At 34.6% G+C, this 16,645-nt stretch overlaps 1 protein-coding gene across 6 annotated transcripts in view; it reads right to left on the bottom strand.

Annotated features, from left to right (window-relative positions):
• Nucleotides 1-13,613, bottom strand: part of wap (DDB1 and CUL4 associated factor wap) — a 292,568-nt gene extending 278,955 nt beyond the window's left edge. For 2 of the 6 annotated variants that reach the window (XM_090404554.1, XM_090404560.1), the window contains exon 1: nt 13,298-13,613. The gene's annotated coding sequence lies outside the window, so the exon portion shown is untranslated. Of the gene's footprint in view, nt 1-11,440; nt 11,576-13,297 lie in introns of all 6 variants that reach the window. The other 4 variants (XM_090404558.1, XM_090404555.1, XM_090404556.1 and 1 more) reach the window with 3 other exon arrangements.
• Nucleotides 13,614-16,645: the final 3,032 nt, after the last annotated feature.

Genomic DNA, 16,645 nt, shown 5'->3' with positions numbered 1-16,645 from the left:
GAGAATGCCTTGGTAACCAAGGCAAATACTGGTCTAATAATTTAATAACTAAACAAAGTTAGTTAATTATTATCCCTAAGAGAAAATGTATGTTTTTCATTTCTGGACAACATGAGTAATAAATGTCTAAGCATTCAGACCAAATTGATGTTTGTCAAACCAATGTCTTAAGTTGACAAACCATGTGAAATGAAAAAATGGAATGTATGCTTTTATCAGCAAAGCTATACATAGGATTTCAGGTCAGTGAAAAGGTCATTTATGTACACAAAGAAGAGAGTGGGTGAATGTATTGGGAGCCCTGGGGAAATTTGGAGAGAAAAGTGTCTGCCATGACAGATATCTAGTGAATAGAGAGGAGCTGGAAATGCAACTGCAAATAGCAGAAAACATACCATAAGATAGTAGTTTGTGAACAGATCATTGTGTAAGACTCAATCAACTGTCCTAAAAATATCAAGAGCTATCACTCCAAACCTTTCCATGGCATGTATCCAAAGGTTTTGACTAGGAGATTGATCAAGAGTAATAAAATCCATATTGGTCTAATTAGCTGATTATGCTTCTAGGTGATAAAATTAGTTGCTGAGGACTTTCTCCATGATTTTGAAAGGAAAAAACAATAGAACAATAATGTGATAAATTTTTGTTTTATTCGGCCTGCCTGAATGGAGATTTGTTTTCATGCTATAGGATAGATGCCGACAAATAGGAAAGACCAAAAAAGATAACATAAGTGTCAATTCTGGTGTCTTAGATAAGCAGAATAGGAAAGATAACACCAGGATTGGATAATGGTGTCTAAAGCTACTCAAGATTCTTCTGATTTCTTTCTAACAAAAGACCATATTAGGCATGAAGAGAAACACTTCTTGATAATGTAGGAGATCATCTGTCATAGCTGTCTATCCAACAGTTGAAAAACAATGTTAGGGAATCTGTCTGTCTCTTATCCTTGGATGATACTGGGATAAATGAGGCAGAAACATGGAAGTGCAAGAGCTGTATCCAATGGACCTGGAGAGGGACTAAAAGGCTCAACTTCTATGTGAGTTAGACTTGAGGTTTATTCTAATAGTCTTTTCAAATTTTTTTTAAGCTTTTATGAGCTGCAGTACAAGGTAAAATTCTGTGAAGCCAGAATTTTGACCTCCTGTTACTTGGTAATATGCTTTTTTTTTTTTGTGGACTTCCTTGACACACTTTCTTTACCAATACATAGAGTGAAATCTAGCAATTTGCTATGACTTCCTTAGTGGTGAATCAAGGAAGACAGTGGTTAAGGATTCCAGGTGAAACAGTTTGGTCAGTGCAGGTATTTGAATTCAGGAGAACAGAAAGCAGAACCATAGAAAAGAACAGTAGAAGTCATCCCATTTTACATTACATGACGCAAAAGGATATCAGATTAAGCATGGTTGAGTGAAGGATTTCATAGTAAAGAAAACCAGGACAAGATTATGTTACCAAGAGGACTGATATCTACAGCACACCTGGAAGGAGAGCTGCTTAATTCCAAGTGTTCACAGAATGATGAGAAAAATCTGTTATTCTTGTGAGTAGATGATACTTGTGTTAGGCCATTGCCAACAGCAAATACCTTAATTTCCTGTGGGCATTATCTCCAAAGAAGATGACCTGCACTGTTTGGTAATTTGGACTGCAAAAAATGTGAAGAGCAAGTTCTTATAAGTGAAATTATAAGATTTATCTGAGAACATGACATGCAGAGAGTAACAAGTCTCAAAGTTTCATGAACTGCATTGTAAGAGGGTGTGGAGAGTTTCTGTGATGAGTAGCAATTCCTTGTACTTCCGATGGTAATAAAGAACCGTATAGTTTAAACTTTTTATCTTTTGCATGTAAATTTGGTGATAACAGATGACATTTATGACGATTTGGATAAATCGGCTATTCTTGAAAAGAATAACCACAGAACAATTTCTTGGGGAGATTTTACTCAGTGGGTGTGATGAGGCAATTTGCTACATGCAAATATAGAAATATACCAGATCATTGGACTACGAAAGAAATCAGAAGAGTGAAAATGTTAGCCTGTCAAAAGCGTAATGAGAGAGAAAATGGTGGTTTGGAGATGATCAAACAAGAGCGGATGTTATTAAAGAATAAAATGAATACATAGAGTGAAATCTAGCAACTGAAGTTAGACAAATGTTAACTAACAAGTTGGTATTTGGAGAATTTATCAAAGCATGCCAGTATTTTTGCATAGTATTCTGCTATCAGAAATCAGTATGTGAAAAGATGCATAAAATGTATTTTCTGGGAGATCTGATTTAGTTGAAATTGCAATCAAAGCAACTGAGACTATGAGACCAATATGTTATGAATGTTAATTGCATTATTCTTCTTAAGTCAGTTTGCCTAATTTCCTGTAAGAAAAATCCTAACACCTTCATGTGAGGTTGGCTAATTGTTGACAATTTGTCCTTCTGTTGACAAGTTTTCTAGCTCTTCAGCTAGAAAACTTGTCAACAGAAGGACAAATCTGCATCTTCACTATGAAGATGCAATGAGAAGAATAAGTCATTAAATGAAAGGCATGCACATGAAGTAGCTAGTGGTAAGAATAAATGACTAGGAATGTGAGAGAAAAACTCACAAGAGACTTGAAGATATTGTAGTAAAAGACATGCAAATGTTTTATCATGGTGATCCTATCCAAAAAAAGGTTGTAAAGAATTACAGCAAATCAGTGCTGTGGGCAGGCCTAAGGATTGGATGATGCAGAAGTCCTGCTTTAAAGAACAAATACCGAACATTTTTCAAGCCACATCAAACCTCGGTAGCATGGTAATATCACGCCAGGTAGTAAAAATCATCTACAACCTAAAGAATATCCCAGTCACAGTGGGATTCAAACTGACTGCCTGTAGTCCATGGTACAGAGATGCCATGCATTTGGTCCACCAGGTTGGCTTGTTTCTGGATGAATGGAGTAAATCTGAGGAAAGAGTGGCTAAAAATAGAGACAGACTGCATTGGAATGGGTTTCTATATAACTGACAGGAGACCTCCACATAGCCTTTAAAGGAATGCAGAGAACCGACCAGGGCTTCTGACCTAATGTCCAATCCTCACCTTCTCGTGGTGCACCCTATTGGGTATCTACTTGGATAGTGAACGAAAGAGGATGGGCTGGCAATTTGGGATTTAGCCGACTAAATTGTATTCTTATTGGTTAAACCAAAATAAAAAATGATGGTACAACATGACAAAATTTCATGCCGGCTGGGGCATCGCCCAGTTAAACAAGGCCCCTGTTGCTTTCGCCAGGGAACCAGTGCGAACAGGGAAAAGTCAGCTACTGGAACAAATCTAAAAACACACCCCAACTCAACATCACCAGAGTTAAAGATCGGTACTATCAACATAAGAAGCCTGAATGACAAAGAAATGGAGCTAGCTGAGGAATTAGATAAATACCAGATCGACATAATAGGGGTGACTGAAACAAAAAAGACAAAATTGGCGAGATCTTTCTGAGCAATAAATACAAAATGTTATATTCAGACAATGACAATCAAGGAAAAGAAGGAGTAGCCATAGTATTCAACACAAAATACAAGGCTAATCTTCTTGAATGGCAGTCAGTCTCGAGTAGAGCAATGTGAGTAAATATGAGAATGGGGAACTGGACAATGAGACTTATTTGTGCCTATGGTCCCACAGAAGGTTCTACTAAGGTAGAAGTGGAGGAACTTTTTTGATGCTTTAGAAAAAGCAACTGACACAATGAAAAAGGAAAAGTTGGTCCTTGTTAGGGATCTAAATAGCAGAGTATTCTGGAGGTTGTTGAAGAAGCTTAGAAATGGAGAAATGAGTGCTGTAAACGCAGTTAGAGATGATAAAGGTGACATGAAAACGGAAGAAAAAGATATCCTTGAAGTATGGAGTAATTACTTTGAAAAACTGCTAAATGAAACAAGCAGTGATGACAGCACAGTGATAAAAAACACTGACCAGGCATGCAGTCAGGAATACATATCCATACTTGGAGTAGAAAAAGCCATCAAAAGCCTGAAATGTGGAAAGGCAGCTGGAGTAGATAATATTCAACCAGAAATGCTCCAGTATTGAGGTATAAGTCTTACAGTGGCTGCACTGCACAGTTCAGAAAGCCTGGACAGATGGATGAATTCCCAATGATTGGAGTAGAGCTCTCATAGTACCCATATATAAAAAAGGGAAATAAAACTGAATGTGAGAATTATAGAGGTATTTCCCTACTAAGTGTTCCTGGCAAGATCTATGCAAGGATATTTGAGAAACGATTGAGAAGAATTGTGGAAGAAAAGCTGGGTGAAGAACAAGCTGGATTCAGGCTAAATAGAGCCTGTCAGGATCAGATCTTTACTTTACGACAAATAGTTGAGAAAGCATGGGAATATAACAAAGATCTGTATTTAAGTTTTGTTGATAATGAAAAGGCATATGACAAGGTGCCAAGAGAGAAGCTACTCAATACGCTACAGTTATATGGTGTCAATGGGGCATTATATCAAGCAATACTTAGTCTTTATTTGAGTTGTAAGTCAGCAGTCAGAATTGAAATACATAAAGATGGTTTGTTGTTAAATCAGGTGTCACACAAGGATATACATTATCCCCCCTCTGTCATTCATTATCTATATGGGTCACATTATGAAGGAAAGTGGTATTAAACCTGATATCAAAATTGGAAATATTAATCTCGGCTCTTTACTGTATGAGGATGATGTTATACTTCTAAATAAATCCGCTACAAGTCTGCAAGATTCTCTGACTAAATTGAATAGCTGTTGTAATAGATATGGTATGAAGGTCAGCAATAAAAAGACAAAGACAATGAAAATAGGCAGAATCATTGAAAATGTCAACTGTGTTGTGAATGGAGAACCTGTGGAACAAATAAAACATTTCAGCTACTTAGGCACGATTTTTAGAGAAGATAGTAAATTCAATATAGAAATAGACAACAGAATAAGCAAAGCTGGTATGGTGGGAAGTCAAATGAATAAATTCATATGGAATAACAGAGAAATTAGTTGGAACACTAAATTAGCTGTATACAAGACAGTGTTCAAACCAGTTTTAACTTATGGATCTGAGAGCTGGGTCAGAAGTAATACACTTGACCAAAGACTAGAGACCGCAGATATGAGAGTCCTGAGAAAGATTAGAGGCGTGAACAGATGGCATCAATGGCAATATCATATTAAAAACAAGGATATTAGGAAAGAACTTGACATTGTCAGCATCCAGGAATGCGTTAGCAGAGCTAATCTCAGGTGGTATGGTCACTTAAACAGAATGGGTGAAATAAGATTAGCAAAACAAGTGTTCTCTGCCAGGTTGGCAGCAAAACGACCCAGAAGAAGACCAAGATAGAGGTGGATTGATACGGTACAAAGTGCCTTAGATGATAGAAATATAAGATCTGATAATGTTGGAGTCTTGACAAGTAACAGACTGATTTGGAGGAAAATTGTAGATAGGAAGTTAGTAATGATGTAATTTTTTTCATGTAATACTATCATATCCTGTACACCCCCTTGAGGATATACATGGCAGGAATTTGATGATGATGCTATCCTTTGGAAGAGTAGTTATCGAGTGAGAAGTGAATGTAAAGAAGATGAATAAAGTAAATATGCTAGAAACCAAGAAGCATGAAATGAAACTGCAGAAAGAGAGAATGTGGATGCAAGAATGAAAGAGAGCATGCAGTGAGAAAGTGAATGAACAGGGAAATGAGTAATAAGAGCTAATAGAAATGCATGTCAAAACACAATTCCCATAAGAAAAAAAGGGCATAATGTTTTTTTTTTTGAGCAATATAATCAGTTATGTGTGGGAAAGTATGGAATTGATGGGTAGGTTGGTGAGCTCAATAACTGGATAATCAAGTCGTGCATTAGCTGCTAATGAATTTCTCCACTGTTTTAGGATGACATTATGTGAACAACAGAACAGTAACTGAATAGTAAAGATTTGTTATCCTAAATTTCTAGTTGTATGATAAATACCAACAGAATAACAGAATATAAAAAGGTAATAAGACAGATACAAACGGTGGAACATGAAACCTCAGAATAATCAGAAAATTTTCATCAAGACCAGGAGAATTTTTGGTATCCAAACTGGACAAAATTCATATGATCAAAGATGGAATTTAAATTGAAAAAACTCAAAGTACTGAGGAAAGATACACAATTAAATATTTGGAATGATAAAGGAATATTTGCTGATCTTGTCAACATAAGGATTGGAAGAAAGGTAAGAAACTGAAAGATTGACTTCAGAGCAATGAAATGAAAAAGAGAAGCAGAGCTGGACAAAAGTCACAATCAATAGTTACACAAGGAGCCAAAATGCATAACTTCCATTTGGATATGATGCAGATTTTCTGCATTTAGTCCTTTCAAAGTCAATTTCAGATATGCAGTGGATAATTTATTTTTAACAATTCAAGTTTATTATGGACAAACAATAAAGAAAGACAAATTTTAATAATAGCTGTTTTCCTCCTCACCTGTCTGTTTAATGATAGTTAGTTGGAATTCAGATGTCTGTGGAATTTAACCAAAGTTATGAAAACAGTAACAGATTTCAAAAAAAAAAAAAAAAAAGTCCCCACTAAGAAACATATTAAACAACTCAAAACATGTGCAATCAAAACTGTTATTCAATTCTAAATTACCAAATTTTTGAAAGCATACATTTTTGCTAAGTTCTATGAATGCTTTATAAGTGAGTCAAACTCTAAATAGCAAAAATGGATGCGATATACACTATTAAGCTTAAAAGAAGCTGATTCCTTAGAGACCAGCTTCTATAACAATGTAACAAATTTCAAAAACATCAGATCAGGTTGACACAGATTTGCCAATATTTTCTTCCAGCCAAATAAGTATATTTTTGGCATGGCAAACCATACCAGTTCTCTCAAAACTCAGGGAGAGGATCAACAGGTCAACTTCACCACCTTCTATGATCTGCCAGCTAGTAAGCACAATAGATTTTGTTACACTAACCATAGTTGATCTAATCTACACTACCTATCTTTGAACACATGATTAATCTTGACATTTCTAGGGCATTTGATTGGGTGTGGCACAGAGGCCTACTCAACAAACTATCATCCTATGGCCTGCCCTTTGCATTGGGTTGGCAGCTTCATCTCTGGCTGCTCAACATCATGGTTCCTCTCCTCAGATTGCTGCATCAAATGGAGTATCTGAGCACTCTGTACTCTCTTCTGCCTGTACGTAAATGATCTTTTCTTACCGACTTCAACTTATTCATTGTTTGAATGATGACAGTACACTCCATTCCTCTTCCTCACTTGACAAACTTTGTAGTGTGCAATGTCTTACACTCGGATCATCTTGCTGTTCTCCAGTGGGATGAAGATAACTGATCCTGTAAACTTCATTACCACCAAAACATAGTTCTAATTTTCTTGCAAGAAAGATCTTACACCAGATCTCCTTATTTCTGATAACAACCAGATCTCCACACCCAATCAGATTTCTCTTCTCTTGAGCTGACTAATAACTTCTGTTAAATCTATTTAACATTCAAAATTGGTGAATATGATATTATATGTTAAATAGATTTAACAGAAGTTATTTTATTGTTTATCACATAACTACAATCAAAAATAACTTCCAAATTCAAATCAACTCAAAATTTACAATTAAGAATGGTTAATCTTAAAACACTGATATGTTAAAAATTATTATGCCTAGTCAGTATCTCATTACACTGTAATAATAAAATAAGTCTCTGTGATGCCAGTACTTGAGAGGGATGCTGTAATTTTGACATTGGAGAAGGCAGCAGATGCATATTTCACTGAAAAAGATTTATAGAACTATAGAGCAGTTGACTAACAAAGTAAGGAAAAAGAATGTTAACCTACCATGGCATAATAAATAGATCCCTAATGCTAGTGTCCACTGTCCTAGTGTCTAAGTAGTTCAAGATCAGTTGTTGATGAAGTCAACATGTATTCCTCAACTTGGCATAAATATAGAGGACTGATATGGATGCATTCAAAAAATAAACAGGAGCTGCAAAGGAAGAGCCAGGAAAGTGATAAGTAAAATAAATGTACTGTATGTTGCTAGTAGAAGAAAAACTGAGTGTGGAAAATCTTTAGTTATTGGAGATGGTACATGGGTGACATCAACAGAAGATATAGCCAAAATGTAGAAAGTATTTTATCAGCATATTTCAAATTAGACGAGAGAAGGGAATAACACAATATGGATGAGCAGGGAAGCTGGAAGTGTGTGAACATGAACATTCAGAATTTAAGTAGTAGCTTGACATTATTAAGACTTTGTATGGGGGATGTTAAGTGGAACATATAAAGGAAGGAGCAGTATTCTTTGCTTTCTTGTTCAACAACAATCTGGTAACAGGAACAGTGCAAAAGAGTGGGAAAAAAGTAATTTAAAAAAAAATGTACCACAACATAAAGACAAAATCCAAAAATTAGTATGCCAGTTTATATCAATCTGCATTTCAGGGATGGGGATTAAATTTTTGGAAAAGTTGATTAGGTCAAGGATGCAAACATCTTTTGGATTTTTTGTGAGAACTAGCATGAGTCTGTTAAAGGGCAGTTACATTTCATAATAAAATAATGGGAGACGTTGATAAGCAAACTTTGCCATGTGACATTCTGTTGTCCAAACTACTTAAGCTGCAACAGCAGCAAAATGGTAGGTTGGTGGAACTGAATAAAGGAGTGAGTGAGAAAGATATCAAATGAATGGGAGTTCTGAGATAGGTGGCAAGTGGGATACTGAAGGTGCTGTGCTTTTAGTTCAAATGCTATTCAATCTATATATAAATTATAAGTTTAAATGGTCTGAGAGGAAATATTCAGTAGTTTGTTGATGATACAAGAGTATCAATATGTAGATGATACAAGTTCACTCTTGTATCATCTACATACCAATTGAATTAATTGGTGACATAGGTAGATAAATGGAGATATCAATTCACTGTAGCTAAATTATAGAGCTCTGCACTTAAGAATTCAGAAATGGAAAACCACATACTATGTTAAGGAAAGGAAGTTGTGCTAGAAAAAGTGGAAGAGATAAAGGCCATTGGAGTGATAATGGAGAATGCATTGAAATCCCAAGGGAATGATAAGATCAAAATATAAATTACTGAGAACTTACCAAACAGATAATGGAGAAATTTTTTCAAGTGCAGAAGGAATAAGAGAGCACAACCCTAGAAACTGCATAACAGTATGAAGAATGGATTTTGTATGGGGGAGAGATCAATACACTATCACAGTGTGAGCATAAAGACATTATGTACTCCTCCACATACACAATGGGTCTTAACTCCATGGAGGAATGTTGCAATAATCATACTCTCAAAGAGCAGCTTTATAACTAAATTAAATCAATTTTTGCTTTCAGATGGCTGGTCTGAACCATTCTACCTTGAAGATCTCAACCGACAATTCTTCCCCCCCTTTACCTCATACTATTGAAATTTCAACAGCAATAAGCAGTTACAGTGAACAAACTAGTTACACAAAATTTCCATAGAGAACTGTGAATGGTCTGAATGCTGATATTACACTGAAAATGGTTTCTTTCCCTTTATGAGATTATTTTATTGCATTTGATTTCTGTTAACTGAGAGCCCGCTCAGTTAACAGAAATCAAATGCAATAAAATAGTCAGCTACTTTAGTAAATTTAATGCCCATGGTATGAATGTACTATAGGTTTGCAGAAAAACCTTTCATAGGTGAGAGCTACATAAAAAATAAATGCGGTAATCTACCATTTATCCGAATCTTCAAATATCAGAACAGTGAGTTCTGATAATTGAAAGGTCAGATAAGTGAAGTACAATTACAAAAGCACCCTACCAGAAGTCAGTTGACTTGCAAGGGTTGGTTAACTGAAGAGTCGTTGTTTTGAAAGCAGAAAAAAAAATGGTGGATGCCACCAGGCATGGTATTTTACTAAATGATTAAAATGGAATCATCTTTCATCATTAGCATTCAATGTTATTAGCAAAGGAACTTGACATCAACATTCAAAAATGTGTCAGCTGAGCTAATCTAAGGTGGTATGGCCACTTAAATAGAATGGGTGAGGAAAGATTAGCAAAACAGGTGTTAATGCCAAGATGACAGGAGAGAGAAGAGACCCAGAAAGACCAAGATCTAGTGTACTGATTCAGTCAGAAGTGACTTAGAAGCACAAAATGTTAAATATGACAATAGTGGAGTGCTCACAAATAATACTGATTTGGAGGAAGATTGTTGATAGGAGAATAATAATGTAAACAATCATGTAGTGCTGTCATAATAACCTGAACACCCTTTAAGAGTACATATCCAGAAATTGATGATCATTCCAAAAATACCCTATACATTTTCTTCTCGGAAAAAATTGCAAAGCTTTCAAGTTTGTGTTCAGCATGCCTACTTTTCTTCCATTATTGTTTTATTATCAAACCATCCCCATACATGCCAAACTTTTATAGCGGCCCACTATATGTATATAGAAGTGAAACCCCCCCACACACATACATCTGCGGGTCTTCCCCCCCCCACACACACACACCACTAATCACTGCAAAGGCTGTTGTTATACACAACCTGAATTCCTTCACTGTCTGTACATTACTAACTAAATCACTCCAGTCATTCATATCAAAACTACTCTGTTTACAACCCATGTATAATTTCAGAAATGACTACTTGTTCATCCACTCCTTTTTCAATAGGTGTAACTGTTTCCATGCAGATTTTTAATATGCATTAATAGCCTGTTACCAATATTAAACAAATTTTCATTCATCATCACAGAAATAGACTTTTGAAAAAACATATGTTAACCTCAAGAAAAAAAAAACAAGTAACAGCAAATATCAAATGTCAAACCCATTCAGAAAGAGGAGAGAAATGGATTTATGATAGTTCAGAACTTTTTTGGCCTATTAATTTCTACAATACATATACTCCATTTCACTTCTCTGTTATCTTTCTCATGATTCTAAATTCTGATGCATTTTCTTACATATATCCTGAATGATAAGAAATAAAATATCCAATACTGAATATAAAAACTATAACAGTAACCTGAAATTATTATTACAACCAGACTTCCACTTAATGAAAAGACCAAATAAGATCAATCTCAGAATGTACCCTACTATGTTTTTAATGAAAATTTTATTTAACATATGAAGTATATTAAATAAATGTACTTTATTTAATAAGTATATTTGATTAATATACTGAGAATTAATGGCATTTAGGAAAGTGAAATGAATGATGGATAATAGTATAATTTATACTGTAAATAATATGAAGTCCTAGAGTTATCAAAAAGTTAAGATTAATAAAAAAAAAAAAAAAAAAAAAAGGTAATCTCAAGTTTGCTTGCCTTAAATCTGATAGAAATTACTAGTGAAATTCTCTGGAGTGCTGCAGGAAGCACATCATAAATTAGGATTGCAAAGGTTCATCTTACAAAATAACACAATCATTTTTTAATTTATTTATGGCTTCCAAATATTGCCTAAAAGAAATCAAATCACTTCAAAATTCAAATAGTCAAGAATCAAGTCAAAAATTATTATTTTTATCTTGATTATTAAAATAAGAGAAGAAAAACCATATGCTAATGCACTTTCTGATACAAATCACAAACAGTAATATTTGCAACAATAACTTATACTTCAATATTTATGCAGAAAATGGGCAATTCTCATTTTTACAGTTATTATTTTGTAAAAGAGAAAAATGAAATTATCTAAGGAAACAGAACACTACAATAATACAAGCAAACATCAGCTTGCTACCTCACATCCAAATAGGTCTTTCTCAAAAGTTGGAAAATAATATCTTACACGCTGGAATCCATTTAAAAAAAAGATTTGTAAATAATGATAAATACTAAGAAAATAAGAGTACTGAATTTAAGATTTTTTTTTTTTTTGAAAAAAAAAAAAAAAAAAAGACTTTGTTTACATTTTTTTTTAGCGAACCAACGCAGTTGGGAGTACAAGTAAAAGGAGAAAAATTTCATCGGCTTAGAAGAGCACAGAAAATAAATACAACAAAAAATAAAATTTGGTTAAAAAGAAAGTAATGTCAAGAGCACGAACAAAAAAAGAAAACAAGTTTAAGGCTTTTTCTCAAAAAAAAAATTACTGACACCTGCTGAAGAACCTTTATTACTGTTCCTAAGCCACCAAACATAACATGCAAATTTCTACCAAACATAACATGCAAATTTCTTATACTCGAATAATTCTGTTTTTAATTATCTGAACCGTCAAGTACGGCTTTAACGTGAAGCCCTTTATATGTAGAAATGCAACGCAGAACACTATGATATAAATATACTAATCTAAAGTTATTACAGAACTTTTCCTAAAGAAAATCACTTAACATAAGGGATTCGACACCCTTTTGCGAGGGAGAAGGGTTCGCGCACATCGTAAGGGGGGGACTGCATGCGCACTATTATAACATTTAGTACGACGTTAAGAAATGACAGTTAATAGTTGTTCTTCACAAACCACAACGTATCCTAATTAATTTAGGCCTGCTTTCATATTACATCCAAAACATAATAGCAGATTACTTGATTATTTTCGGAACTGATAAAAGCTGCATAAGAAGAAAAAAAAAGAAAGAAAAATTATCAGTGAGCATATCATTATCGGCATTTCACACTGACGTTTTGTACTAACGATTATCTCTTTAATATTTTATATCTATAAAAAAAGTAAAAAAGCTAATGTATGAAATGAATTTAATAGCTGACACTAATAAAACCATTAAAATTAATTTAGAGTCCATGATTTTCTCTGCTTGTAAGCATTCCTATTACAGTAAAAACAGAAATCATCATTACATTTTTATTATGACAGATAACTTTAACCTTTCAGAAACGAATATTTACGTAGGTGCATGTGCATAATCAACACTAAAAATATTAGGCATAGCATCAAATCCGCGATACGTGAAGATTCATAAAAGACAATACATATTACGCAATATTGGATCTATGAATTTTATTGTATTATAAGATTATATTCTAGTCTATTATATTATTCATTTAGAATAATTATTCTAAATGTCAAATATACAAACGTTTCGTTTACAATTCAGTTATCCATTTCTGAAGTAAATTCAAGACTGATGTAGATCTCGAGGAGAAATGACAGTTTTCATATAAGCTAATGAGATCAAAAATTTAATTTAAGATAAAAAGAAAATTAAATGCACATACGACATCGGAAACACGCAGACGTCACTAAATACCACAAAGCTTTTCTCTTTCGTCTCTTATGATATTAGTTCCAACATTAAGCGGGATCATGCATTTAACTGAAAGTAGAGGTGATTCACTGACCTCGTACCAGGTTACTTCTTCACGACGATTTCACTGAGAACAGCATTTTGAAAATGATGGATTAACTATAGTCACACCTGCTCATTTACGTGAACTCCACTTTCATAATCAAACTTCCAATTTCGAAAAATAAAAAACAAAAATCAAACAGCAATGTCTAGACACAACACCGGTCAAAATGAAAATGGTATGCTACAGCGTCCAATGACTGAAGTGAAAACAAGGATGGTTGCATGCAAACCGAATAATATTCTTTTTTTTTTTTTAAATCGAAATGGAATAAATTCTCTAATATTGGTAAAAAGTTGCAGCCCTGAATAAATACCATCATACTTTCATAATGAAATATCCGTTATAATTTTAATCAGCAAATCAACGAAAACATGAGCTATTTATATATGTAAATAAAGTTCGAGTAAATATTCAGTTTATATATCTGTATATATTTCATGGATGAAAATATCGTGTAAAACTTCGTTACTTTTGTTGTAGAACCTCATTACGGTAATATTACTAATGAGGAAAATATAAACAGAAATGAAAATAAAAACTGAAAATTAAATACACAAAATTAAATTAAAATTAAATACATATCATATTCTAAACAAAATAACCAGTGATACTCCACTGCATCAAAACAACCTTTATTTGAAAATAATAATAATAATAATAATAATAATAATAATAATAATAATAATAATAATAATAATGATGATGATGATGATGATGATGATGATGAAATGAAAATATGTCAATTAAGTTAAAATCGGAACATATCTGATATAAAGAGAGAAAAAGTAGTTGTGTTCATTAGATAATAATAGAGTGGAAGGCTAAAACCGTGTTCCATTAAACCTTTTGAGTGGTAATATACATAGTGTCCATTTATTAGAGATATCCAACTGCAAGTTAGCCAACATAATTTTAACAATGTTGGCTTACTTGCAGAACAGCCACTACACCAGGAAAGCGACTCCAGGAGATCAGAATCGAATCCAGGACCGTACTTACACTTTTCCGGAGATGGGCGGGGCCCGAGGCAGTAGAGTGCTCCAAGGACGCTCTCATTGTCACTGTTTGGGGCCCTTAAATTGGCTCTAATTTTTCGGGATCTTTAGCTAGAGCCTTGTGCACCTGTGCATAAGTACGGCCCTGATTGAATCTATGTAAGTATAAAATAAGTGTGTTCTATAACCAGCCTGGCTTGCAGAGTGGTTAACGTACCTGCTTTATAACCGAGAGGCCAAAAAGCGGGCTTCGGAACTGTGTGTGTGTGTGTGTGTGTGCATGCGTGCGTGCCAGAGCCTGGCTGGCCGAGTGGTTAGCATATCCGCTCTCCAGCCAAAAGGCTGCAGATTCGAATCCGCATTGGGCATGGATATTTGTGATTGTCTTTGGAAATACTAGTGGTGGTCAGCGGTAGATGGCGTTGGTGTGGTCAGTTGGTGGAATGAGTTGGGGAGAGACAGTTGTAGAGCAGGTGACTCCCCTCGATAAGTCTTTGGACTCCATGGAGGTGTCAAATAATAATAATAATAATAATAATAATAATAATAATAACAACAAAAAAGAATGGAGACCCAGCTTCCCATTGATCTTCAAAAAGTTAATTAGGAATAAAAGAGCCCCGTTTATTTTCATTAGGGGAAAAAGACATGCTAAAGATTTTCATGCTTTCTTGGTGGGAGTCACATTATATATATTTTCTCGCTTACTCGGAAGTGGCAAGTACTCTAATCTCACTCCCAAGTGGCAAGTATATTTCTCTAGCTAGAGAGCAGCTGCAGACTACAAAATAATATTTAATAAAAGAAAATCATTTCTAAACAATAAAAATATAAACGGTTTTTCTTCTTGTAAGCTCAAAATCAACTGTAAATCCCTCACAATTTCAGACTAATATATTGTGTTAGGGTGAGGGAGTGCGAGATGGCGACACTTCTCTGCTGTCTCCTCACCGGATGCCGCTTAAAAAGTAGCAATAGACATCAGCCAGCTATCACTCATTGGCTACCATTCTAAAATGAATAGTCCACTCCGTCTCCAAAAGCAAGATAGTACTAAAATGACCTCGTCTACTCCCTATTGTTAGTGGATTTTTTCATAACAAAATCTTTTTATCTCTTCAATTTTATTGAAGAGATACATACAGAAGAATGTGCCTCATATAAAAGGGCACTCTAGTAGGAAATTTTAATGTAATAAATTACATTTTCCACTAAATTAATATTGTTCTTACTGTTCTTCCTATTTTTATTCGCTTCCCCTTATTCGAATGGTTCTCACACGAAGAAAATTTTCTCCAACCACAACAGAACACCACTAATCATTTTACACAATTTGAGTTGATTCCTATTGGGACGTGTGTGTGTGTGTGTGTGTGTGTGTGTGTGTGTGTGTGTGTGTGTGTGTGTGTGTGTGTGTGTGTGTGTGTGTGTGTGTGTGTGTGTGTGTGTGTGTGTGTGTGTGTGTGTGTGTGTGTGTGTGTGTGTGTGTGTGTGTGTGTGTGTGTGTGTGTGTGTGTGTGTGTGTGTGTGTGTGTGTGTGTGTGTGTGTGTGTGATTAGCAGGGCTTTACCTAATGAAGCCCTGTATAAATATAAATATATAATTATATATATAATTGTGCTTCATTAAACCTTTCGAGTTTCTAGTCGGGAAAGTGGGACCAGTTTATTAAAGACAATAACTAATAGCATTTCCAACCAAAGAAATTTACCAATGAACAGCCTTAAACCGGCTGACCTCTATACGCGAGGAAATCGACTGTACGAGATTCTGATGACATTCTACAGGTATTGTACGGCAGGTGCACATGATGATAAATTCCTGTCTCATCAGATTTGCTGGGGAACTGCTTTAAAATATATATATATATATATATCAGCAAACGCCTTTTTTGAACTTGGAAAAAACAAAGACAATGGTATTTGGGGAGAAGAACATGAATCAAAAGATACAAGTGGATGGAATTGATATAGAAAATGTAGAACAATTCACATATTTGGGAAGTAAAATGCCATATGATTTGGACTGTAAAAAATAAATAAAGATCAGGACTGCAAAGGGAAGAAGAAATCTGAAGGCAATGGATAACATCTGTAAAAGTAAAGTGATCAGCCAGCAAACAAAACTAAAAGTACTGGAAACATGCATTTTTAGCAGCGTACTGTACGTAAATGAAGTGCTCTATCGGAAGATACAACCAAAAGAGAATCTAATGAAG

Source organism: Typopeltis vanoorti, chromosome 15 (genome assembly GCF_054136105.1).
Source record: "Typopeltis vanoorti isolate ZY-2024b chromosome 15, IOZ_Tvanoo_1.0, whole genome shotgun sequence".
NCBI classification, from domain to species: Eukaryota; Metazoa; Arthropoda; class Arachnida; order Uropygi; family Thelyphonidae; genus Typopeltis; species Typopeltis vanoorti.
The sequence above is the reverse complement of the archived record's forward strand: the minus strand, read 5'-3'. Positions and strand labels throughout refer to the sequence as shown.